At 37.6% G+C, this 27,474-nt stretch overlaps 1 protein-coding gene across 1 annotated transcript in view; it reads right to left on the reverse strand.

Annotated features, from left to right (window-relative positions):
• LOC108717374 (ADP-ribose glycohydrolase MACROD2) overlaps positions 1-27,474 on the reverse strand; it is a 1,335,613-nt gene that overhangs the window by 505,783 nt on the left and 802,356 nt on the right. The window lies entirely within an intron of this gene.

Here is a 27,474-nt window from a genome sequence, read left to right on the forward strand (position 1 = left end):
AAATCGTTCGATTGAATTGAACAATTTTAGCGTACGATCGAATGATTTTACTTCGATGTGTAAAGACTTAGAAAATGGTTGTAGAAGGTCCCCATCGGCTATCATTGAACTTCGCGCAGGTTTAATTTGTAAGTATTGAAGTCGAAGTTTTTTTAAAGAGACAGTACTTCGATTATCGAATGGTCAAATATTCGACCGCTTTTTACTTTGAATCAAAGTAAATTCGAAGTTGTAGTATCCTATTCGATGGTCGAAGTATATTTACTTTTCAAATTTCAAATTTTTTTACTTCGAAAATTCCATCTAATTCACTTCGACCCTTGATAAATCTGCCAATTAATCATGGAAGTTACTTACCAACCGAAATGTTAATCTAAAACAACCAATTAGAATGCAAGGAGATTCACAAATAGGGTTGTCCAAGGGACCCTTATACAGTATAAATCAATTGACTTTAACATAGAGGCTTCATTCATAGGAAGTGCAGTTCGAAACAATGAACAGGGTGTACCTAAATGCATCACTATTATTCTACACAGGCTTAATGCAGCATGTTCTATTATAGTTCACAATTGCCATGTTAAGAGTTGGACTGGGCTGGCGGGACACTGGGAAAAAAAACAGGTGGGCCCTGGTCATCGTGGGGGCCTGTCAATTCAGACCCACTCCCTGGCAGAGACTCTGAGCACTGCTCCCTGACCTTCCGCCTCTGACCCGATCACACCGCAAGAGAAGAACAAGTTGGGGGGGAGTGTGTCTGGAAGTCGTGGCACGGGGGCCCCTGAATTGGAAGCCCCATTGGGCTCTGGATCCCCCAGTCTAATGCTGGTTATGTTTCAGGACTCAAAATGTAATCAACATTAATTGGTATAGTTAATCTTTGGGTAAATGTGGCACCTTCAGACATGTCCACTGTTACTTTGGTTCTGCCATTTGTACACAAACGTCACACTAGTTTCAGGAGAAAATAAACTGGAGGTTTTATCAACATTGGCCCACTATTGGAGGTTATTGTGCATGGATTTAGGAAGTAAAGTTGTTTTGGAGTCAAGGTAAGAAGAAACCTGAATCCAGCTTCATTCTGCCTCTGAGTAAGTTTTAAACTAAGGAGTAACCAGCAGACACTTACAGATCCCACAGGCAGAAGTCTGTCTGGAAGATCTGAGTGCCTGCTGTTCTCTTCATGGTTTAATACCTTCATCTTGAGTTGTAGGTTTGAGCATGTGTACCCAGACCCAATGTAAAAACTGGTGAGATCCTCTACTTGCATGGCTACACACCAAAAGCTCTCTATCATATTCTATGTTTTAAACTACTCTACTTTGTACATGAATGTACAGAAGCTTTACAATAAAATATACTGCACCTGGTGTCCATCAGCATTTCTATCTCATGAGCTGGCTCTTCATGTCATAAACTAGACCTGACAACTACAGTGAGCGGTAGAGCAAAATGGAGATCTGGTTTTGCCCATAGTGCCAACTTGCCTGGCACACAATTGTGATTTTAACACATTAGTTTAATTTCTCGTTGCTTTCCCTACTGCACTTTTTATTTCTATCAATCCTGACAGATCTCAGTGGTACATTAGAAATAAGGTTTAGCAACTGCCATATGCACTGCATGTCTATGACCTTCCTCTTTTCTCATTACAAAAGGGCATAGACATAAACTGCTTTGTCACCAGATGGGCTCATTATGTATTGCAAGGTAATATATGGAAAACACCTCTGGCAGTCAATGCCTAAAATAAAAATTACAAACAACAAAAACTAATCATTTCTCTGAATAATCATCTGGACTGCAAAATCTCAACACACCATTATACATTGTTATTTAGCTATGTGTCTATGAAATGCTGGGGATATATAATGAAAATACAAAATGTATATACCATTCTGAACATAAATTATATATCATATAGTTATATATTTATATCATTAATTGCATTTATTGAAGAAATGCTGATTGCCATTGTTTACATCTTTTTTTTCAGGTATATTTTTTCCCAGTTACAGATTACAGTTGAGGAATATGGTTTGATAAATACACTGTGCCCATGAAATTGACCTGGGTATTCAAACGGTTCTCCAGAATCTTTATATGTTGAGTCAGCCCTGCTGTATATGTAGCAGAACACTTTTGCTGATGCTCATGTAGAAATGGGGCATCATGAAATTTAGTGAAATACTTACAGATGTTTTTATTCTAAGAAGACATATTGGGGCACATTTACAAAGCAAGAGTGAAGGATTCAAAGTAAAAAAACTTCTACTATGACCTTCGACTACGACTTCGACTTTGAACGATTCAAAATAAAAATCGTTCAACTATTCGACCATTTGATAGTCGAAGTACTGTCTCTTTAAAAAAAACTTTGACTACCTACCACGGCACTTCAAACCTACCGAGCTACAATGTTAGCCTATGGGGACCTTCCCCATAAGCTTTCTAAGCTTTTTTTGATCGAAGGAAAATCGTTCGATCAATGGATTAAAAAAAGGATGAAAATTGATCAAAGTACTTGCGGTAAATCCTTCGACTTCAATAGTCGAAGGATTTTACTTCGAGGGTCGAATATCGAGGGTTAATTAACCCTCGATATTCGACCCTTAGTAAATGTGCCCCATTGTGTAAAAAACAAGAATGTGTCAGTGCATTATACTCTTTTAAATATAGAAGGAATTAGTGTTCTGGGTTGAATTACTGAAAATTTCTGCAGCTACCCTACTAATCTCGATGTTTTGTTCCATTGCCTGTTGCCTCCTTTCCCAGGCTGTGCAGGGGAGCTGGCGGAACTCAGTACACTGCACTGTAGGATGGGAACCAATAAGACGGTAGCTGAACCTGATTAAGAATTAATGCCTACCTTTGCTTGTGTGACTACAGGGCTGTGGAGTCCATCCTACTTTTAGCAGGGTCCATTAAGACATGCCCACTCCTCATTTGATACTAAAAACCTAAGCGGATCTATTGGGATCTATAGGGAGCTCCAATAAAGGGGTAATTTTTAAAGATAATATTCATTTTTAGCCCAAAGTTAAAGCAGCTCTATGTATTATTCATTATTGTCTACAAGACTAGGAGGGATTTTTAGCTATATGTCTTCTAATATCACTCATCAGAAAATATGACAGCATGCATCCCACTATGGTTATGGGAATGTGGTAAATTGCCTACTCCTCTTATTAGCAATACTCCTCCTCAACCGTATCCCTTTTTTGAAACATTTTCTGGAATAAAAATGGAGGTTTAGAGCAATTCACCATCCAGAAGCCAAATGTTTAATCATTCTATAGCTTGGAAGAAGTGTCAAGTCTTTGGGTGAAACACGCCTAGGTGTGTAATGGAGATCCATCTATAGTTGTATGATGGTGGATCTGATTCAGGAAAAGGCCATTCAGCTTTGATTGCCTAGAAGTTTCTGGATAGCAACACAGCCAGTAACAAGCATGCCTTCAGGTTCTCCATTTGTTGGCTTGAACTTTTAATCAAACACTGATAATGTGAGTAGCATTGATATGAAATAACACAATGGTGACAAATTCTGACCAAAAACTTCATAAAGCTACAGTTGGTGGATGTGTACTTTAATATTCCTGATGGAAGATGGATTTGGGTCAATAACCAGAACTGTAAAATTTAAAATGCTTTCAAATGGGAATATTAGTAGTGATGGGCGAAACGTTTTTGACGCCGGCGCCCGTTTTTTGACGCCGGCACCCGTTTTTGACGCCGTTTTTTCGTAAAAAAAAAAAAATTTTGACGCCGGCAAATTTTTGCGCAAATTTTCTCGGGCATTTTGCGAATTTATTCGCTGGCGGCGAATCGTGCAAATTCCCTGCGAATTCGCGCCTGGCGGATAAATTCGCCCATCACTAAATATTAGACCTAATACTCTCCATAGGCAAATTATTGCATATTAATGTGGGAAGACAGATGGGAATAGTGTGTTCTTTTTTTGCATACTGAATAAATGGAGGCCTCCTTTTATACATAAGAAGATGTCAAAAATGTGTTTTGTAATGTCAACTCAACTGGACTTTACGAATAAAAAGATTTTAAGGTGGAGACTGAATGCAATTAAATAAATGCTTTATCTGGTTTTCTTTCAAGCGGATACTCCTATTTACTGGCTACATAAAAACAGGCACTCGATGAGCATTCCTCCACACCGGCATTTAAATATCCAAGAAGTTTCTTTTGTACAGATAATACAGACAGAGGTAGTGTTAAATGTTTTGTGTTATATTAACACATATTCATAGGCTTCTGGTTGACCAATGGGACCACCACCACTATAAAATTAGATTAGTGAGTTGCATGTGTAGTTGTAACATGCAAAGGGAACCCTGGATGTACCAAATCCTCAAGGCATGTGTTAATTACAGAGTTCTGTAGCTTTCACGTGCATAATGCTCATAGTAAGTCATCAGAGCAGCTAAACCATTACATTAGCTCTTGCAAACAAATGTTAAGAAGCATGTATAGGTGCTAATACATTTGTTAAAGGGATACTGTCATGGGAAAATATGTTTGATTTTTTTCAAAACACATCAGTTAATAGTGTTCAGCAGAATTCTGCACTGAAATAAGTTTCTCAAAAGTACAAACAGATTTTTTATATTTAATTTGGAAATCTGACATGGGGCTAGACATATTGTCAGTTTCCCAGCTGCCCCCAGTCATGTGACTTGTGCTCTGATAAACTTTAGTCACTGTTTACTGCTGTACTGCAAGTTGGAGTGATATCACCCCCTTCCTTTCTCCCTCAGCAGCCAAACAAAAGAACAATGGGAAGGTAACCAGATAGCAGCTCCCTAACACAAGATAACAGCTGCCTGGTAGATCTAAGAACAGCACTCAATAGTAAAATCCAGGTCCCACTGAGACACATTCAGTTACATTGAGTAGGAGAAACAACAGCCTGCCAGAAAGCAGTTCCATCCTAAAGTGCTGGCTCTTTCTGAAAGCACATGACCAGGCAAAATGATCTGAGATGCACCTACACACCAATATTACAACTAAACATACTTGTGGTTAGGAATGAAATTTTACATGATAGAATGAATTAATTGCAGTGTAAACAGTATAATTTAGAAATAAAAACTACACCATAAAAATCATGACAGAATCCCTGCAGGTGTGCATTGTAGTGCATATAAACAAGCCTTCATGGCCATTGCTGCCAAGTTTTTTGGGGTTTTTTTTGCCACATGCTGGTCAGAAATGATCTATAAATGTAAAAATGTCAATAAAGAATTTTCAGTGTTACTGGTACTTTAAATGGGCAGATTATACTGAGGACAGATGGTAACGCACAGAATTATTTTTTTCCAGAACTCCTGCTGTGCATTTAAGCACATCATACTCAGCAAATGCAGCTTGAGAGTAGGGACATGAAGCTGCAGACAGACAGCGCTGTGCTGATAATAGTTACTCACATAAATTGTATTCCGTATTCTGCGCTCTGAAGGCCAAAGAAACCCAAGGCAATAGGTATATCGGGTTTTTTTGACAGTTGTAAAGAATGAGGAACATCACTTTACTGTGAAAAGCTATTCTGGAGGAGGTTTGAAAACAAACTACATTTAACTTGGCTTTCCAACAACTTGCAGGGCTATAGCAAAAGAAAACTAATTTCCAAAAATAAAAACTTTCCCTCCCCATAAAATCATTGTATTTGGCTGAGACATTTAATCTACAGAACATATAATAGCTCAAACTAAAACAGTGGTATTATATATGTGCGATGATTTATTGTTTGATCATACGGAGATATCCCCCATAAGAGTAATCCCCCATTGGGGACCCCCAATCCTCATCATTGTCATTTTGCTGTTGCCATAAAGCCAATGGGGCATTCATTTTAAGATTATTACGAAATGCTCTGTATGGGTTCCCGGAAAATACAGAGCAATCACATATGTTGTGGGTACAGAATGGGCTTTGGTGCAATTTGGGAAAATGTTTTCCCTTTGTTTGTGCCACCCAATATTTACACCATCAGCTCTTGTACTGTTATACTCTTGCACCCTAATTTTCATTTCAAAATCTATGTTAGAGGAGGAAGTAGTCAATACCCACTAATAGCTTGAATTTGAGAAGGTTCCAGTTGGATTGTTGGGTAAATATTGCAGGAGCATCAGTATAAACTGAATTGGCGGGGGTTCTTGAAACTGAAGCTCAGATTATTGTGCAGGGGTTTGGCTTCCTAAATGTGAATATGGCCCTGATTACTTGTCCAGTAGGTCCAATTTAAAGAGATGTGTGTGATTTAAAGAAAGATTTGAATGAAGCACATGTCTAGAAGATCTACTCCCATATTTAATAAAAGGTACTCTTCTTGCCCAGGCATCGAATAGGAATGTGCCATTGACTGGTCATCTGATATTTATGGTTGCAAAGACTTACTGCACCTGGGCAAACTTAGGGGCACATTTACTTAGCTTGAGTGAAGGAATAGAATAAAAAATACTTCGACTACGACTTCGACTTCGAATTGAGCGATTTGAACTAAAAATCATTCGACTATTCGATAGTCGAAGTACTGTCCCTTTAAAAAAAACTTCGACCCCCTACTTTGCCACCTAAAACCTACCGAGCATCAATGTTAGCCTATGGGGAAGGTCCCCATAGGCTTTCTAGCCAATTTCTGATCGAAGGAAAATCATTTGATCGATGGATTAAAATCCTTCGCTAAATCCTTCGACTTCGATATTCGAAGTCGAAGGATTTTACTTCGACGGTAGAATATCGAGGATTAATTAACCCTCGATATTCGACCCTAAGTAAATGTGCCCCTTAGTGTTCTTTATTATATTTGGTAGGTTGGGTTCATAATGGAGTCTTATTTGAAGCCAAATGAACCCATAATCTAATTATATAGTGAATAAAGTACCCCCTTTTGTAAAATATAAGGACATTATAAGTTACCGAGGAGTTTCATGACCATATAAAACCACGAGGCCGAAGGCCGAGTGTTTTTATACAGGTCATGGAACTCCGAGGTAACTTCTAATATCCTCATATTTTGCAACTGGGGTACTTTATTTATTATGATACACAAGTTTCAATGAGTCATGTGACAGAAATGACATCAGAACTCACCGTTTATAACTGATGACATCAGAACTCACCGTTTATATGACTATAATATACAAAAGCCATGAATATCTTGTAAATTATAACCTTATAAACTGTGAGTACTGACGTCATAAGTTATAAACGGTGAGAAGTGATGTCATTTTTGTCACATGACTCACTAAAACCTGTGTATTATAATAAATAAAGTACCCTCTTTTGTAAATTATAAGGATATTAGAAGTCACCTCTGAGTTCCATGACCTGTTTATAAACATTTGACCTTCAGCTTTGTGTTTTTATATGGTCGATAAACTCCTCGGTACATTTACTAAGGGTCGAAGTGAATTTTCAAATTCAAAAACTTCGAATTTCGAAGTAATTTTTGGGTACTTCAACGATCGAATAGGCCAAAATTCGATTCGAATTGAAAAAACTTTGTACTGTCTCTTTAAAAAACTTCTACTTCGACACTTCACCACCTTAAATCTGTTGAATTGCTGTTTAGCCTATGGGGGACCTCCTATGAGTTTTGGCTAAGTTTTGAGTGCTCAAAGTATTTTTTTTGTAAAATCAGTCGAATCGTTCAAATTGAACGATTTAATTGATCGATCGAACGATTTTTACTTTGATCGAAAACGGTAGTTTTCAATTGAAAAAATACTTCAACTATCGAAGTATCAAATTTGATGGTCGAATCTCTAAGTTTTTTAACTTCGAAATTCGACCCTTAGTAAATGTGCCCCTTAGAGTTTTTCTTGAAAATATTTCACCACTCATGCGAGTGGCTTCTTCATCTCAACTGAAGTGATAGGGAATTCCCCAGCATTTAAACCCTTGAGGGTAGTAAAGTCACAGACATCCAATCCAAATGGAATTTAATTAGCAACAAGCAAATTTGACTTGTTTCTCTTAACTGGAAATTCAGAAACCCATGTGAAAATTCACAAACTGACAAAATGTCACCAACATTTTGGCAAATACATTTGAGATAGAGTTGCCACCTTTTTACTATAATAAATCTGGCCTTCAGGTCAGATTGTCTGAGCGGTGACATCACACTGGGGCGGGGTGATGACATAATTGGGCAGTGAACAGGGTGGAGTGGGCAAGGGAAATGGGCAGGGAATAGGCAGGCCTATCCATATAATGGGTTATTTTCAGCGGAGAGGGATTTAGCGGGTGTTAGGAATATACCATAATTTCAGACAGTGGCCATTTTTCCACGACCCAAGTGCACTGATGTTTCGTTTCTTGTGCGGGGGAATCAAAATGCACTACTGTGAAAATTTTCTCCACTGTCAAAAAATTCAAATTTCAATGGAAGTTTTATGCTAAATCAAACATGGAGCACAACATACAGTCAATTATCACTAATTATTCCTATTAGCCAAGAGCTCTTCTTAAATGAATGATTTGAACCCAGTAAAAGGCGACCCTTGGAACACACAATAATACCCGGAGGCACTGCTCATTGACTGCTTATGAGAGAATACAAATTAAGGCTACTTTTATTAGGTCATGAAAATGACTGATGAGATAATGGATTAAAACTCATCAAACACACTCAATAAATTTCTCAAAGACAGGGGAGTCTTAGGAAGGGCTCCTTGTGCGCTATTTGTGGTCTTTGCTGTTACGGAAAAAGAACAATTAATCATGCTAGAAGCTGGCAATTTCCAAAATGTGGCCAATCTATAAACTATCATTACTTCTTTATTTTTGTCTACTAACCCAATAACAGCTCTCTCTGTAGAAGCTGAGTCTAGGCTGGAGGCAGAGGTATGACACAACATTATTCACTTGTGAGAAAGTCCATATTATTAGGGAGTCCCATTTAAGAGAAACATTGTTGACACAAGAAACTAGCAATCTGCTATATAAGCCTCTGCCAAACCAAACAAGGCAGGCTATCAAGTCAGATAACATCTGGATGTGTGCAGTTTGAATTTATTGCAAATCCTTGGGTAAACAATTTTACTGATATCAGAGGGGTATTTAAACATTCCACAGGCTGGATAATTGAAACCATCTTCTAGAAACATTGCCTACAATTATTAAACTGATGGAGGAAACATATATATTTATATATAATACCGACATGTGTCTGCAGCAGTTGGAAAAAATGGCAAAATGTTAAATATGTAACAGAGAGCAAAAAATAGATTTTCATTTTATTTTATATATATATGACAAGGGCCGAAATGTTGGATACATGAGTGATGTTTCAATAAATCGTTGATTTGAAAATATCTGGAGTGCTGGTTAGTGATGGGCGAATTTCTCCCGTTTTTTTATCTCCAATATTTTTGATGCCGGCGACAATTCCGATGCTGGTGACAATTCTGACGCACATTAAAGTCAATGGGTGCCTCGAATTGTCGCCAGCGTTGGAATTGTCACCAGCGTCAGAAATGTCACCGGCGACACTGGTGAATTTTTGTGGCAATGCGGAAATGCGGAAATTCTATGGGAATTCGCGACTGGTGAATAAATTCGCCCATCACTAGTGCTGGTCCATTTTGAAAATTTTGAAAATTGACCAAGCACCCACAAGTGAATTGAGGAGCAAAAGTGTGGGTACTTTCAAAACCAATATATATATATCATATATATATAGATATAGGAATCATTTGAAGTGGTGGCACTCTTAGGTCTGAAATTGAAAATAAAAAAGGTTATTATAATAAACTTTTTTTATTTTTGCTTTAAGAGTGTTAACCACAGCGTGTATTGCACCCAGGTGCCAGTGTTTGGATTTTTCGTGAGCACTGGGATCCTACATTCTATATATACGGTATATATTGCGAGATAACGGGTTTCCCATACCTGTATATATATTTATTGGTATGGGAAGCCCGTTATCCCGCAAGCTCCGAATTACAGAATGGCCATCTCCCATAGACTCCATTTTAATGAAATAATAATAAATGATCCACACTAAGATATAATTAATCCTTATAGGAAGGTAAAATACTATGTTAAGACAAATATCTGTCTAAGTTGCATTTAATAGGTAAACGTACCTGCTCCAACTTACATACAAATGCATCTTAAGAACAAACCTACAGAACCTGGTACAAACCTTGTACGTAACCTGGGAACTGACTGTTAGGGGGTTATTTATCAAAGTCCGATTTTATCTCAACATTTTCTGCTACAAACTCTGATCAAATCCGCTCAGGTTTTTTAAGCTTATTTATTATTACATTTTCAGGAAAATTTGCTTTGTAGATTTTCACAATTTTTTGGGATTTTTCACCCAAAAATTCAAATTTCTTATGCTTTTTGCCCGAGAATTCCGAAAACTTTGGGGTATTGCACAAAACCCAGTGCACATCAAAAAATCATTGGGACTTCTCCCATTGACTTACTGTATATGCAACCTTGACAGGTCTGAGATGCCGGATTTTCTGATTTGGACGTTATCCATCCTCGGGATTTAAGAAATTCTGAAAAATTTGTGATTTTTTTTTTCACTGAAAATTCAGATTTTATACTATAAAAATCCAAATTTTTGTTTTTTTTTGCCATTCGGGTTTAGTACATAACCCCCTTAGAGATGAGTGACATTTTTCACCACAAAAAAGACAGCTATGGGCGAAAAAATTTGTTGCGCATCAAAAAAATTGGCAAAAAAGGTTTGGGACGGTCTGTGATCTGTTGCAATAAACCACCATCCTTTTAAACTGGAGTGCCAACTTCTTTTTCTCTGAAAAAAAATTGTCACCCATCAAAAAAATTTCGCCCATAGACAAATACATTTGGCAAATTTTTCGAAGTTACGTTAATTTTTGGAAAAATGGGTCAGATTCGCCCATCACTATTGCCTGTATGTCCAGTCACAACAGTGTGACCTTTCTCAAGGACCTGAGTATCCAAATACTGTACATAATGTTTGTGCACTTTATACAGCCTACATAGAGCCTAATGCTGGCTATACATGGGCATCATCTGCCCCAAGTAAACAGAGCGAGTTTTGTAATGGAATTGTAAATTGTAATATTCCCTATGGATGGAACAGGGGCATAAGTTCGGGTGCCGGTGAAAATGTTTTCTTGGGGCCCCCCTATGCACATAATAGCAGGTGACCTCAATTCCCCACTGCACATTCTCTCTAAGTTATCTTATTTACATATCTATGTACAACAAAATGCCTATACAACAATAGAACGTCGCTTCCCATTGACTCCAATGCATTGCAGAAAAGTTTCACAAATTTTTCAGTAAAGCAAAACAACTGAGTTTTGTTCGTCACCAGATCTATTGCTGACACAGCCCACAATCTGCTTTCAATATCATTCATAAGGGAGCACGGACAATTGGCCTTTACAATCTCTAGACTTAAAGCCACTTGCGGATAACGGCCATTGCTATTTTAGCGTCCACATACAAAACTGCGCATCTCACCAGTCGGCTGATGTACAAACAGTGTTGGACTGGGATACCAGGGGCCCACCACCAAACCTTTTTAACCCGTGAGCCACATTGAAATGTAAAAAGAGTTGGGGATCAACACAAGTATGAAAAAGCCTCTTGGGGTGCCAAATAAGGGCTGTGATTGGCTATTTGGTAGCACCTATGTGAACTGGCAGCCTACAGGAGGCTCTACTTGGCACTATACTTTCTTTTTATGCAATTGAAACTTGCTTTCAAGCTTGGAAGGTCAAAAATAAGCCCCTGCTTTGAGGACCCCGAGAGCAACATCCAAGGGGTTGGAGAGCAACATGTTGCTCATGAGCTACTGGTTGGGGATTACTGCCTTAGACCATGGGACCACTTTCCAATCTATTATTCTTCCTCTTCTCACTCAACCTCTTTATTCTCCTTTTATATCTACTTACTATATTCTTCCATTATTAAGCATTTTTTTTCCCATAAAGATATAATTAATGACTCTGGACCCCTGGGCCCACTGGGAGTTTTCCTGGTATCCCGGTGGGCTATTATTTGACTATTAATAAGGGAGAATTTGCAGAGAATAATGAAATAAAATGTTTAAACATGGCATTGGTGCAACTAGCAAATCGCCTTCAAATTCAAAATTTATCAGGATGAGGTTTAATGGGTAATGTGATTTGTCTGGAAAATTCATTACTGTATTAAAGAAGAATAGTTGAAGCTGTCGGTTATATTTGAGCAGATTCTTGGGTATTTTCCATTAATAATTATGCAAATCCGTCGCACATAAGAGAAACATAACACACACTATGTAGCCCTGGGGGGCAAATTCAATTATAAAGCTCAGCTCCAAATTTTGTATGCAATAGACCGCAAATCCACACATCATTTCAGAGATTAAAAACACAATAATGATTTATTACTTGTGTATTCTACAGTGGGGAATATCTGTAGCCTTTTTCAAGTTGACTGTTACCATGTGTACGCATACAGTGCATATATTGGGCAGCTGCAGGGAGCATGCTGGGAGATGCAGAAGAGGAGCCTTGAGCTGAGCTGAAAGTTGCACTTTTTTTCCTTCTTTTGTCAGATTCATTGATGACTGAAATGTTCAGACAAATGGCCTGGATTCTTGGTGGTGAAAGCACTTAGATCTAAATGACTAAATGTAAAAAGTCTGTGAGATAAAAGTGAATATATCATGTTACGGCCAAAATAATAATAAACTGCTTCAGTCTACCCCGATGCAAGTGGATGACATTAATATATTATCATTGCTAATAAAGCTTGGAGAGTAATCAGAGCCACCTGTAAAAGGCATTACCATGGAAAGGCTAAACAAGCGGGATGAACATGGCGCGTGGAAGAGAAGGGGAGTCGTGAATATGTCACATAGAAATAAAAACGAGAGGAAACAGGACTGAAAATCCCACATTCTGCAAAGAGGATTTAAATTTAATTATAGTACAGGTATGGGACCTGTTATCCAAAATGCTGGGAACCTTGGGTTTTCCAGGTAATAGATCTTTCTGTAATTTGGATCTTCAGACCTTAAGTCTATCAAATCATGAAAACATGAAATAAACCCAATAGGCTGATTTTGCCTCCAATAAGAATTAATTATATCTTAGTTGGGATCAAGTACAAACTTCTGTTTTATTATTACAGAGAATAATAAAACAGAGAAAAAAGGATTTTTTTTTTAAAATATTTGGATTATTTGGATAAAAAGGAGTCTATGGGAGACGGGATTTCTGGATAATGCGTTTCCAGATAACGGATCCTATACCTGTATTGCAAATAAATGTCTACAACAAGTGCATTTTGGATATATGGAGTGGGACACAGAAAAAGGATATTTACAATATACAAGGCATGGTGCAAAGTGTAAAGAACTGGCCCAGTTTTGAACTGTGCACCCTGAACACTAAGGGGGTTATTTATCAAAATCCAAATGTATCTCAATATTTTCTGCTACAAACTCCAATCAAATTAGCTTGGGTTTTTTGCGCTTATTTATGATAACATTTTCCCGAAAATTTGCTTTACAGTGATTTTCACGAATTTCACGATTTTTTCTGAATTTTCACCCGAAAACTCTGAAAACTTTGGGGTATTGCACGAAACCCAGCGCACAACAGAAAATCATTGGGACTTCTCCCTTTGACTTATATGCAACCTCGACAGGTCTGAGATGCCGGATTTTCTGATTTGGACTTTTCCATCCTCGGGGGTATAATAAATTCTGAAAAATTGGTGATTTTTTAAAAGTCTGATTTTATATTAAAAAAGTTTTTGTGATTTTTGCATTTGCATTTGGAGTTTATTAAATAACCCCATAAATGTACGTGAGTACAAACAAGCCGAATATAATGGAATCAATTATCTTATGTAGGTGCTCTGGGAACTCCTGCTGCACGGCTCTGCATTTTTAGTTCAGATTTCAATCCCAGTGCAATCCAATGCTTTCCAACAAGTCAGAAAATATCATTAATCTCTGTTCCTCATAATGTGAGAAAAGCATTGAATGCCAATTGCTTCCCAACGCTGCAGTGAAAATCACAAACAGGTTCAAAAACAAACAGACCAAGAATCCACATGGAGAGTGCGGAGGCCACTCCATTTAGACACCATCCCTCAAAGTGAAAGGAGGACAAACTGCCAAATTTTCCCAAAAAGGAGTCAATCTGGCCAGTCTTTGGCTCAAACTGCACCAGTGTCACTGCTTAACTGAAACCAGATTCTCTGATTTAGATTTAGAGTCATGGGCAGATTTAGTAAGAGGCTCAAACCAATTTTAGTCTGAATTTTAATCTGAATTTATCTCAATATTTTCTCCTATAAACTCTGATGAAATCTGCTGGGTTTTTTTTTTTTACGCTTATTTATTATTACATTTTTCCGAAAATTTGAAAATCTGATTTTCATGATTTTTTAGGATTTTTGCCTGAAAACTTCAGGGTATTCCAGAAACCCAGCGCAAATGATAAAATCATTGGAACTTCTCCCATTGACTTATATGCAACCTCGACAGGTCTGAGATGCCAGATTTTCTGATTCTGACTTTTCCATCCTCGAGGTTTAATACATTTTGAAAAAAATTAGATTTTTTAAAAGTCTGATTTTATGAAAGAAAATCACAGATTTTTCCTGATTTTTGCATTCGGAGATTAGTAAATAACCCGCAAAACATGCTGAGATCACAGACTCCAAATAGTTTATTTTAACACTTTAAGGGGCCGATTCACTAACTTTGAGTGAAGGATTCGAAGTAAAAAAACCTTCGAATTTCGAAGTGTTTTTTGGGCTACTTCGACCATCGAATGGGCTACTACGCTCCTCTACTGACCTGCTACTCAACTCTTCTCTCATTACCTCCTCACATGCTCGCATTCAAGACTTTGCAAGGGCTGCACCCCTCCTCTGGAACGCTCTTCCACGGTCTGTCCGACTTTCTCCCAACCTTTCTGCTTTCAAAAAATCTCTGAAAACGCACTTCTTTCGAGAAGCCTCCCCTCACTCTGCTTAACTACCAAACGCAACACCACACACAATACCACATTTCTCACCCACTTAATTCGATCTTGCCCACTCCCACACCTTGTGTATTACTCCCTTCCCTTTAGACTTTATGCCTATGCATAGGGCCTTCCTCACCTTTTTGTACCTGTATTGATTGTGATGTTTGTTACTCCATATATTCTATATATGTAATTCATGTGATGTAGTTGTATAATCACATTTACTTTCCAGTGCTACGCAATATGTTGGCGCTATATAAATACATGTTAATAATAATAATAAATACGACCTACAACTTCGAATCGAAGGATTTGAACTAAAAATCGTTCAACTATTCGACCATTCGATAGTCGAAGTACTGTCTCTTTAAGAAAAAACTTCGTCCCCCTAGTTCACCATCTAAAAGCTACCAAACTCAATGTTAGCCTATGGGGAAGGTCCCCATAGGCTTTCCTAAGTTTTTTTGATCGAAGGATATTCCTTCGATCGTTGGATTAAAATCCTTCGAATCGTTCGATTCGAAGGATTTTATCATTCGATCGAAGGAATAATCCTTTGATCGTTCGATCGCACTATTTGCTCTAAAATCCTTGGACTTTCGATATTCGAAGTCGAAGGATTTTAATTCCCAGTCGAATATCAAGGGTTAATTAACCCTCGATATTCGACCCTTTGTGAATCGGCCCCTTAGTATTGTGCTGTGATAGGGTGATGTGACCAGTACATCCCTTCAGAATTGTGAAAATTACCATTAAGGGGCCTATTTATTAAAACTCCAACCTCTGTTCGAGTTTTTAAGGGGAAAACTCAAAGGGAAAAGAAAAAAACACTCAAATTTTTCATGATTTATTATGCTCCGAAGCTGCTAAAAATGTGAAGCCAAAAATACTCCAGCTAAAACCTGTCGAAATCATTTAGTCAATGGTAGATGGTCCCTTTAACAATTGGAACTAATTATTGGTAAATTAAGGGGATTCAGGTTTTGGAGTTTGATTTTATTTTTTAAGAGTGAAAAAATGCAGAGTTTTAATAAATAGGGCTCTTAATAAAAGTTTTCCAAATACAGTTTAAACTTGCTGCTGTTTTTGAAATAATGAACATTACTCTTCCCTCTCCCCCTTGCCGGCATCTGACTCTCTTTCTTTCTTTCTATTCAGGTATTGGAGTAAGAATTTAATTGACAGAAACCCCCAAATTGAATTAAAGGTACTACATTTGCCCATTAGCAGTAACCCATAGCAATCAATAAGATGTTTGTTTTTAAGGACAGAGACACATGGTCAGATGTGGGGAGATTAGTCGCCAGGCGACAAATCTCCTCTCTTTTGGGGCGACTAATCTCCCTGAACTGCCTTCCCCGCCTTCCCACCGGCTAGAATGTAAGTTGCATCAAGAGTAAACTTCGGGCAACTTCGAAAAACGAAGCGATCCGAGTGCCATCCTGCTGGCGATTTAAATTCTAGCAGGTGGGAAGGCAGGGGAAGGTAGTTCGGGAGATTAGTCGCCCCAAAGAAGAGGCGATTTGTCACCGGCCGACTAATCTCCCTGAATCTGACCGTGTATCTGTGCCCTAAATAGGTGACCAGTAAATGATTGGTTGCTATGGGTTACTGCACCTGGGCAAACTTAGTGCCTTTTATTACGTAACCCCATTAATCTAAATACATGTTTGGGGTGCTACTTATGCCTTATGTAAATCTGTCACTGTTGCAGTGTTTCAGGTACAAATACAGGTATGGGATCCATTATCTAGAAACCCATTATCTAAAAAGCTCCAAATTACAGAGAGGCCATCTCCCATAGACTCCATTATAACTGCCACAACCTGCCAAGGTAACTCTGAAATTCAGGTTCAGCCTGATGGTACTTGCCCTTGTGTCAATGCGTTTGTTTGCACATAAATCACCAGATAAAGTTGAAGGAGCTCATGGGTAGTGATGGGCAAATCTGCAAAAAATTTGCAAAACGAATTTTTTCTATGCATGACTATAAAGTCCAATTGCATTATAGTCAATTGGCATCTGAATAATTTTGATGTGTGCCAATTTTTATGCACACACCAATTTTTTTTTTAAAGTGGTGGATTTTTCACTGGCAAATTGTTGCTGCAGTTTCACGAATTTACTTGCAGTGAAATGTGGAAATTCGCCACAAATTTGTGTCTGGCGAATATATTTGCCCATCACTACTCATGGGCATGCGCTGCAAGTTGCAAGGAGCATGCACGAGACACAAGTACCCTTCTGAATTGCGCCAACAACAGCTCCATTTTGCATCCGTTTTAGAGTTTATACTTGAATTCATAAATAAGTAGTGATGGGTGAATAAATTCACCAGACACAAATTTGAGGGGAATTTCTGTGTTTCACTGCAAGCAAATTCATTTCTGAAACTGCAGCGACAATTCGCAGGCCAAAACAAATTGATGCACGTCAATATTGGTGCGCATAAAAATTGACGTGCGTCACAATTATTCGGACACCCATAGGGGCAAATTCACTAAGATTCGTAGTTGCGCTCAGGGGTAGCGTAAGGTTGCGAAGTTGCGCTAGCGTTGATTCGCTATGTAAAGCGAAGTTACGCTAGCGACGGCTAATTTGCATAGGGCGCCAAATTCCAATTTCAATGGAGGAATACGTAGAATCACTACAAATGCCTAGAAAACCTTCAAAACATCAAATAAAATTTTTATTTTGCCCTACACATGTGCCCACTGTATAGTTAAGTTGCCATGAGTCAGGAAATGTAGGGGGGAAGGAGGGGAGCCCCAAAAAAAATTGCGATCTTTTTCAGCCTATCACCCATAATATAGAAAACACGCCAGCGTTTTTTGGGACTTAGAAAAAATTTTGACTTTTTTTGAAGCAATCCCTATCTACTCTATTGCGCTTCGCCAGGTCTGAGGTGGCGAAGGAAGTCTAGCGTAAAAGGTAGCGTTCAGTACACTGCGCGCGTTAGTGAATTTGCGTAGTTATGTCCGTAGCGAAAATTCGCCAGGCGTAAGGGTGCAAAGTAACACTAGCGAATCTACGCCAGCGTTCGTTAGTGAATTTGCGCAGTAACGAAAATGACAAACGCTAGCGAAGTAACGCTAGCATTCAGCGCTTCGACGCTTATTGAATTTGCCCCATTGACTTTAATACATTTGGACCAAATAGTCACGTGTATAAAAATTGAAGCTCACGTCAAAATTGAAACATGTCAAAATAATTTTTATGCCTATTGACTTCAATGCGATTTCAAAAATTTTTGCCGTTTTGCGAATTTCTCGTTAAATTCGCTAATTTTTCAGTGAAGTGTCGCTGCACAGATTTGCCCATCACTATAAATAAGCTTTCCTCTGTCTTGTTTAGTTCACTGCATAAGGACAACTATGGAAAGACACTGATTAACTGCTTTCGACTTATCAATTTACTTTAAATAACAGAAGCCAAGACTTACGTCCAATTGAATTTAAGCAAATGGCTGTTATTTATTTGCTACTGTCATTTATTTTTATTTTTTTTATGTCCACACGCTTTAATAGTCAAAATGTCTATAGGAGTTTAAACAAAAGCTGAGACTGAATCTTCATAATATACTTCATCGTAGCAGCTCATTTTCCAATGAAATATTAAGTATGCCTGCTGCTTTTCTTGAAAGAAATTGGATTTTCCGAGTCTTCTTCTCTCACTTTTGACACCAGATGGAAGTGGTTTTAAAGCCATTTGACCCCTGCTGATTTCCTTTGGAAGGTGAAACCAATATGGATCAAGCATGGATAAGCAATTCTCTTCTGAAAGCATTTCACATTGATGCAGTACTTCCTTCTTCCTCTACTTTGGCACAGCAAATAGAATTACATGCCATAACCATCTGCTAAGGTTACTCCTTGTATATGTATTGCACATAGAATAGGAAAGACAAAGGTACCTGGAATTTGAGCTCCCTCATATAATTTATTTAAAAAGCAAATCACATATTGAAATCAGAAACAGTGCCTAAATGAATTCCTTGAATACTTGACATTATTTTTTAAGTATATTTAAGTGCTGTCAAAGAAGTTAAGAGTGGAAGGGAGGGATATGAACTTATTAAAGATGATTCTCCTAAATCCTCTAAATAAATCAAAGGGGCCGATTCAATAACTTCGAGTGAAGGATTCGAAGGTAAAAAACTTCGAATTTCGAAGTTTTTTTTGGGCTACTTCGACCATCGAATGGGCTACTACGACCTTTGACTACGACTACGACTTCGAATCGAACTATTCGAAGTAAAAATCGATCGACTATTCGACCAATCGATAGTCGAAGTACTGTCTCTTTAAGAAAAAACTTCGACCCCCTAGTTCGCCATCTAAAAGCTACCAAACTCAATGCTAGCCTATGGGGAAGGTCCCCATAGGCTTGGCTAACTTTTTTTGATCGAAGGATATTTCTTCGATCGTTGGATTAAAATCCTTCGAATCAAACGATTCGAAGGATTTTATCGTTCGATCGAAGGAATTATCCTTTGATCGTTCGATCGAAATATCTGCGCTAAATCCTTCGACTTCGATATTCGAAGTCGAAGGATTTTAATTCCTAGTCGAATATCGAGGGTTAATTAACCCTCAATATTCGACCCATAGTGAATCGGCCCCTTAGTGTTGATGAAAGAAAGCTTAGCAACTTTTGCAAGAATCATTATTGTATGGTTATATATAGAATGTTCAGCAAATATAACTGATACTATATAGGCTGTGGGCCTTAATGGGTCTGTAGATATGATTTGCATGTCATGAATAAAGATATGGAGCCCAAGTTGTTGTACATATAGGTTAAATGGATTCTATCAAAATAACTATTTTTCAAAATGCATCAGTTAATAGTGCTGCTCCAGCAGACTCATACACTAAAATCCATTTTCAAAAAAGATAGACATGTTGTTAGTTTCCTAGGGGCCCTCAGACATGTGTGCTGATAAACTTCAGTCACTCTTTAGTGCTGCTCTTCAAGTTGAAGTGATATCACTCCCCTCCTGTCTATCAACAGAATAATGGGAAGGTAAAAAGATAACAGTCCCCTGACACCGGTATAGCTAAAAATGCTCCCACTTATGGGCCGCATCCAAAAATACTCCAGCTAAACCTGTCGAAATCATTGTAGAAGTCAGGTTTTCGGGACTTTTCTGCAACTTTTTCAGTTTGAATTTTTTTGATAAATGACTGACATTCATGGAAATAAGTCGTTTCAAAAACCTCTAAAACCACTAAAAAAAACGAATACATTTTTTTGGTTCAGGAATTACATTAATGTAAACAGTGCAATTTAGAAAAAAACAGTAAACCATATAAATCATGAATGAATCCTTTTAAGACAACCTTGATGGAATTTGAAACATAAACCACATCATTACAATGCTAGCAGTGGAGAGATCCTCTAGGCTCAGTGTCTAGGCTAAAATGAGAGCTGGGCATGTACTTCCTATTTCTCACAGGAAGTGGTCATAACCGTTACTTACCAACAGAAGTCCCACCCTTGTGTCTCTCCTCTCAGCTATTACACTGTGTCAGGTAATATCTGATAATATAAGTTATTATTGTACTATCTCATTCCCAGCACTATTATTAATCTACTGTGTATAACAGTCTTCATTAACCAAAGGCTGTGGTTAAGAGGCTCTGATGTGACTTTCTGACTTTTCAGCAGGTGGTGTGTGATCACAGAAATTACAAACAATATCTTATTTAATTTAAATCCTTGGGCAGACCAGTTAAAGATGAGAATTGTAATGCAAGCCCAATTCATTTTCAATGTAACTGTATTAATATTTTTTCCATTTCCCAGATTTAACAACAAATCAGTATAAACAGCATTTTATTAAGCCTCTATGTACAAATGAGAATAAATTTATATATTATGTCAGCTAATTAGTTTTCTGAAGCTCCTAGCAGGCCAAGCTCATTTTCATAGGTTTTACTGAATCAGGTTAAACTTCCTGAGGTCATTCGACAATGAATTTCGACATTGTAGAGGAGCCATCCTGGATATTAGCTGTATTTCAGCATTTATCTGTTTCACATAAGAACAGAAAACGTCTATTTAATAAATTTCAGGTTTTTAAAAAAGCATCTGCCTTTAAAGATCATCTTCCTTAAATTCAGACATTTCTACCACATGGGCAGAAAGATCTCCATCTTATACTTCTTCTATTTATATACATTTTTATTACTTAGAACAGCCCACACCGTTTCAAAAGTCCCCATTGTAAATAATACTAAAGTATATATTTTTGCCCTTTTTTTAATGTTCACTGATAACAGCAAGGTCTAAAAAAACACCCAATAAGGATGACATCAATGGCAGATTTATCAAGATAAGAATAAGGTTTTCAGTTTACCAAAACTAGATAATTTCGATTGTGGGTATTTAAACATATTTTGGAAGGCATGATATGAAGTGTGAATACAGATTGACAGAAGAGACATTTTAATTAAAAAAAAAAATCCGATTTCTATAAAACAGTGGAGCAGAGTCATTTATTACAGAGGCACTGACCTACCTTGGAGACCGGCCAATCAAGATGCTCTGCCAGTTTCACAAAAAAAAATATTAATCATATCGCTTTGAACTGAACATGGTGTGATGTAATGAGACAGGAATCTGACAAAGCCCAAAAAATGGTTTCAGGAATTCACAAAATGTCATAATAAAATGAACTGGATTGTCTCCAGTGAGCTGCCAAGGCTTTTATATGGAGTGTTTGCCTAGATTGCCCACAGATTTGTATTTTTTACATTTGTTAGTAAAATAGCTTGACTTTCTTATGAGCTCAGAGAAGATGTGCAGTTACAATGCCTAGACTTATATAGTATACTATATATAAAGTAACATGTATAATACAATAGGTTTGCATATGTGGAATCTGGTGCTGGTAACATGGAATATATCGGTTTTCTTTTTGTAACTTAGAATTTTTATTTGACAAGTTCAGGAGTCCATAACATGGTAAATATAGACAATTCTGTGTAGACTATAATTCCATGTAGACAAGATCAAATGAAAGGGAAACTGGCACAACAATGAAAAAACAATAACACAATACATTCGCATTTGGGGTGGAAAAAAGCAACTCCTGGAAACTTCAAGAGCTGAAATTCCGATTTTTACACTAGAATTCCGTCTCTTCAAGTGCAGAGTGCAATACTGAACTCGGATGCAAAAAAACCATGGCCAAATCAGCCCTGTTTTTTAAGTTGGATACATTACACAAACATGTTTATTTGTATATCTGTTTGTGTTATGTTAATGGCATGGGGTATTGTATAATTGTTCCATATAAATTACTTTTAAATTAATTATGGTGTCCCTTTCGTAAGAGTGGTGGTAAATGGAACATTTTCTAATTGGACCAGTGTTGTTAGTGGAGTACCCCCGGGCGCTGTACTTGGTCCTTTGCTTTTCAACTTGTTTATTAATGACCTGGAGGTGGCCATTGAAAGTGCTGTTTCTATTTGTGCAGATGAGACTAAATTGTGCAGAACTATAGGTTCCATGCAGGATGCTGACACTTTGCAGAGGGATTTGTCTAAACTGGAAAACTGGGCAGCAAACTGGAAAATGAGGTTCAATGTTGATAAATGCAGGTTATGCACTTTTGCACAAAAAGGGCAATAACTCAAGGGATGAAAACATAATTATGTCTCTTTATAGGTCCCTGGTGAGGCCTCACCTGGAGTATGGGGGCAGTTTTGGACTCCAGTCCTTAAGAGGGATATAAATGAGCTGGAGAGAGTGCAGAGACGTGAAGCTAAATAGGTTAAGGGGATGGAAGGTTTAAATTTTAAGGGTAGACTGTGAAGGTTGGGATTGTTCTCTCTGGAAAAAAAGAGTATGTTAGAGGACATTATAGACACATAAAGAGCATAACATATTGGGGAATGGTTGGGGTATGGGAATGCACTGCCGGGTGATGTTGTGATGGCTAATTCTGTGATACAAGTGACTTGGACAAACATAATATCGAAGGCAATTGTGATACTAAAATCTATAGTTGGTGTATGAGTATATTTAGTTTATGCGAGTGTATGGAGGGTCAGGGGTTGAACTTGATGGACTTTGGTCTTTTTTCAACCCGATTTAAATATGTTTCTATGTATTCTCTAAGGAATAATGTACCCTCTTATGTAAACAATAATGAATCTCAAGATTTATATTCACAGGAACAAGACTAAAAGGTCCATAGCTCTTATATAGCTCATAGAGTGTTGAATTTCCGGAAGTCATGTGATACAAATTATAACAGTAATCACCAATTATAACTGATAGCATCACTAAGCACCATTTACAGTGTGAGGATTTCATTGACAGGCTTTTCCAGGCCTTTGTGCATTATAATGAAATAGACCCCATTTTCCAGCACATCAAAGAAGACTTATGGGAATTAAAGAATGCATTGATTTGTAATTAACTTAGAAGGTTAGGGAGTTCAAACCAGAAATTTCCCCTGGATCCCTAATATTTGTTCTGCCATTTTATCCATGCCCACCAATCTTCTCAAAAATGGCAATAAATCAACTGGATTCCATTTATTGTTTGTAGATATGCCAGGTCAAGACAAGCCTGAATTATACACACTCCAATATCACATAAAACAATATGAAAATGATGAAAATGATGAAAATACATAAATGTGGAAGTGAAAATGATGAAAATTAACAAATTTTTAACTAAATATAGGACCCTATAGTAGGGTAAAGAGTGAAGAGCCAGATGAGGTTACCAAAAACTACTATAAGAACAACGTGTTGCTTCATGTAGACTGTCGTGTTATTGCCTTTATTTTTTAATGAAGACATGTCTTGTGCAGATAAAATAAAGTTATTTTGCAAGCGGTATAATTAATGTACAGTAAACAATCATAATGCACATTTATATTTAACTCAATCAGTATGCAAAAAATGTACCGCTAGAGTCCCAAAGGCTTCACAACTACAAAAGAGAAGCAAACAGTTATTAAGCTTACCCCAATTATGTTACTCCCTGATGAGAACTGTGCTGAAAGTACAGCAATAGAGTTTTAGCTTGTTGAAAGGGTCCACAATCAATGGCAGACACAGACCATTTCCATTTTAAAGGGATACTGTCATGGGGAAAAAAAAATTCAAAATGAATCAGTTAATAGTGCTGCTCCAGCAGAATTCTGCACTGAAATCAATTTCTCAAAAGAGCAAACAGATTTTTTTATATTCAATTTTGAAATCTGACATGGGGCTAGACATATTGTCAATTTCCCAGCTGCCCCAAGTCATGTGACTTTTGCTCTGATAAACTTCAATCACTCTTTACTGCTGTACTGCAAGTTGGACTGATATCACCCCCCTCCCTTTTTCCCTCCAGCAGCCAAACAAAAGAACAATGGGAAGGTAACCAGATAACAGATCCCTAACACAAGATAACAGCTGCCTGGTAGATCTAAGAACAACACTCAATAGTAAAAACCCATGTCTCACTGAGACACATTCAGTTACATTGAGAAGGAAAAACAGCAGCCTGCCAGAAAGCATTTCTCTCCTAAAGTGCAGGCACAAGTCACATGACTGGGGGCAGCTGGGAAATTGACAAAATGTCTAGCCCCATGTCAGATTTCAAAATTGAATAAAAAAAATCTGTTTGCTCTTTTGAGAAATGGATTTCAGTGCAGAATTCTGCTGGAGCAGCGCTATTAACTGGTTCATTTTGAAAAAAATTTTTTTCCCATGACAGGATCCGTTTAACATACACATAGGCACATCCATTACGGATTACAAGGGAAATGCGGCAATTTATTGCATTACAGATTTACCACCACTTCTGCTAATATCTGACACAGGGAAAAAACTTGTAAAAAAAAAAATATGTATCTAGCTCAGATAAAACTCAAATTAAATTAGGGGCACAACTGGGACAGTATGAGATGCGTCAAGACCTAGAAAACATTCTATAAATTTGAAGGAACTTTTAACTGGTTGGAAGGAACAGCTGGAGACAATGAAATATTTGTTGTTGTGTCTTTTGTATATTTGTAGCAGTACATTTAACTTTCCATCATTTAAACAAAACATGATGTGACTGTGTTTGCCTCATTACACTTAACAGCACAAATGTTTGCTATTTCATTGGCAGGCTCCTGAATAATGAAAAACGTATTTTGGGACTAGGAGACCGTAGACTACTATAGGTTCTGTGTAGTAATCGGTGAATCTGTGCAATTTCACATCACCAAAAATATTTGCAAATTTACCAAAAAATTTGAGAAACAGCGAAAAATTCGCAAAACCCATTGAAGTCAATGGACATCTGGATAATTTTGACTTGCGACAATTAATTTGATTGCGACTGAAATTCACGGCAAATTTGTGTCTGGCGATTTTATTAGCCCATCACTAGTGCTGTGACCATTATAACACGTGTTGTGTTTTAGAGGGACACCACTGTATATAACTATCCCCTGTTCTATCAAACCAGGCATGTTTTTCTCACTTCCATTTCTCTAAATATAAATATATCTTATGTCTGATATGAAATTTCTCTGTAGTATAAAGAAAGATAGTACAGATGCTTTAGTGGACCTTACTTGCAGTGCTCTTTTACTTTACTTTGGATCTGCACTATGTTTCACTGGAAATTCTTTCATTTGCTGTTTATCCATCTCATCCATATATTTATTTCCACATTTGTGTTATGTTGAGCATTTTGACCTTTTTCTCTTAGCCTTTAATCCTCTATTTGTTCCCCAGTATTCTTCTCTTTGTATGCTATAATATTGACATGACAAAAACAATAACATCAGCATTGTACAGGGAATATATCTATTCTTATTGTACATTGTAAGGATAACAGTATAGCATTTAGATGTACAGCTATTGTCTTAATCTCGACACGAGATGTTGTGATGTTGCCAGGCAATTTCTTTTCATCTCATTGATCTTTATGTGGGTCCGTCACATATTTAGCTCAGGAACTAACCACGTATTTGCTCAACATGGGTATGCAACACGTAGGGGGCGATTCACTAAGGGTCGAATATCGAGGGTTAATTAACCCTCGATATTCGACTAGGAACTAAAATCCTTCGACTTCGAATATCGAAGTCGAAGGATATAGCGCAGATAGTTCGATCGAATGATCGAAGGATAATTCCTTCGATCGAACGATTAAATCCTTCGAAACGAAATCCAACGATCGAAGGAATATCCTTCGATCAAAAAAACTTAGGAAAGCCTATGGGGTCCTTCCCTATATGCTAACATTGACTTCGGTAGCTTTTAGATGGCGAACTAGGGGGGTCGAAGTTTTTTTTAAAGAGACAGTACTTCGACTATCGAATGGTCGAATAGTCGTACGATTTTTAGTTCGAAACCTTCGATTCGAAGTCGTAGTCGAAGGTCGAAGTAGCCCATTCGATGGTCGAAGTAGCCCAAAAAAAACGTTGAAATTCGAAGTTTTTTAACTTCGAATCCTTCACTCGAAGTTAGTGAATCAGCCCCGTGATGTGGACATTTACCCCTCTTTGGCCATTCATGTGTGGCCAAATTCTATACATAGTTATATAGTAAGGTAGGGTAGAAAAATGACCAAAGTCCATCAAGTTCAAACCCTTCAAATGAAACCCAGTACGGGGCCCATTTACTTAGTTCGAGTGAAGGAATAGAGGAAAAAAAGTTCGAATTTCGAATGGTCCAATATGGCTACTTTGACCATCAAATGGGCTACTTCGACCTTCGACTACGACCTTTGTCTTCGAATCGAACGATTCGAACTAAAAATCGTTCGACTATTCAACCATTCGATAGTCGAAGTACTGTCTCTTAAAAAAATTCATCGACCCCCTAGTTCGCCACCTAAAACCTACCGAGGCCAATGTTAGCCTGTGGGGAAGGTCCCCATAGGCTTCTTAACAATTTCCTGATCAAAGGAATATCCTTCAATCGATGGATTAAAATACTTCAAATCGTTCGATTCAAAGGATTTAATCGTTTGATCGAACGATTATTCCTTCGATTGTTCATCATAGGAATAGCGCAGAATCCTTCAACTTCGATATTGGAAGTCGAAGGATTTTACTTCGGCGGTCGGATATCGAGGGTTAATTAACTCTCGATATTCGACCCTAGTTAAATGTGCCCTAAGCTTATGTACATACACAAACTTACACCAACCCCTCCATACACTCACATAAACTATATCTATATCAATGTCAGTGAAGATCAAAGTCAAGCTGCAGTCCATGGAAGATCTGGAATCCTACTGGAATGAATATATTTTCCTCTGACAAGATACAATCAAACCAACAAGTCAAGCCCTTTGTAACGCTTTGAAACTGCATTTTCTCGCATGCACATGATTTGTCATGTTTATATATCTCAAGGGAAAATGGAAAAATGGAGCATGCAACAAAATTGCCTCATGTTCCAGCATGGAGTAACCATTAAATCTGACAGTTGCAATGGATTTGCATTTTTTGGCA

This window comes from Xenopus laevis, chromosome 5S, assembly GCF_017654675.1.
Source record: "Xenopus laevis strain J_2021 chromosome 5S, Xenopus_laevis_v10.1, whole genome shotgun sequence".
Classification (NCBI taxonomy): Eukaryota; Metazoa; Chordata; class Amphibia; order Anura; family Pipidae; genus Xenopus; species Xenopus laevis.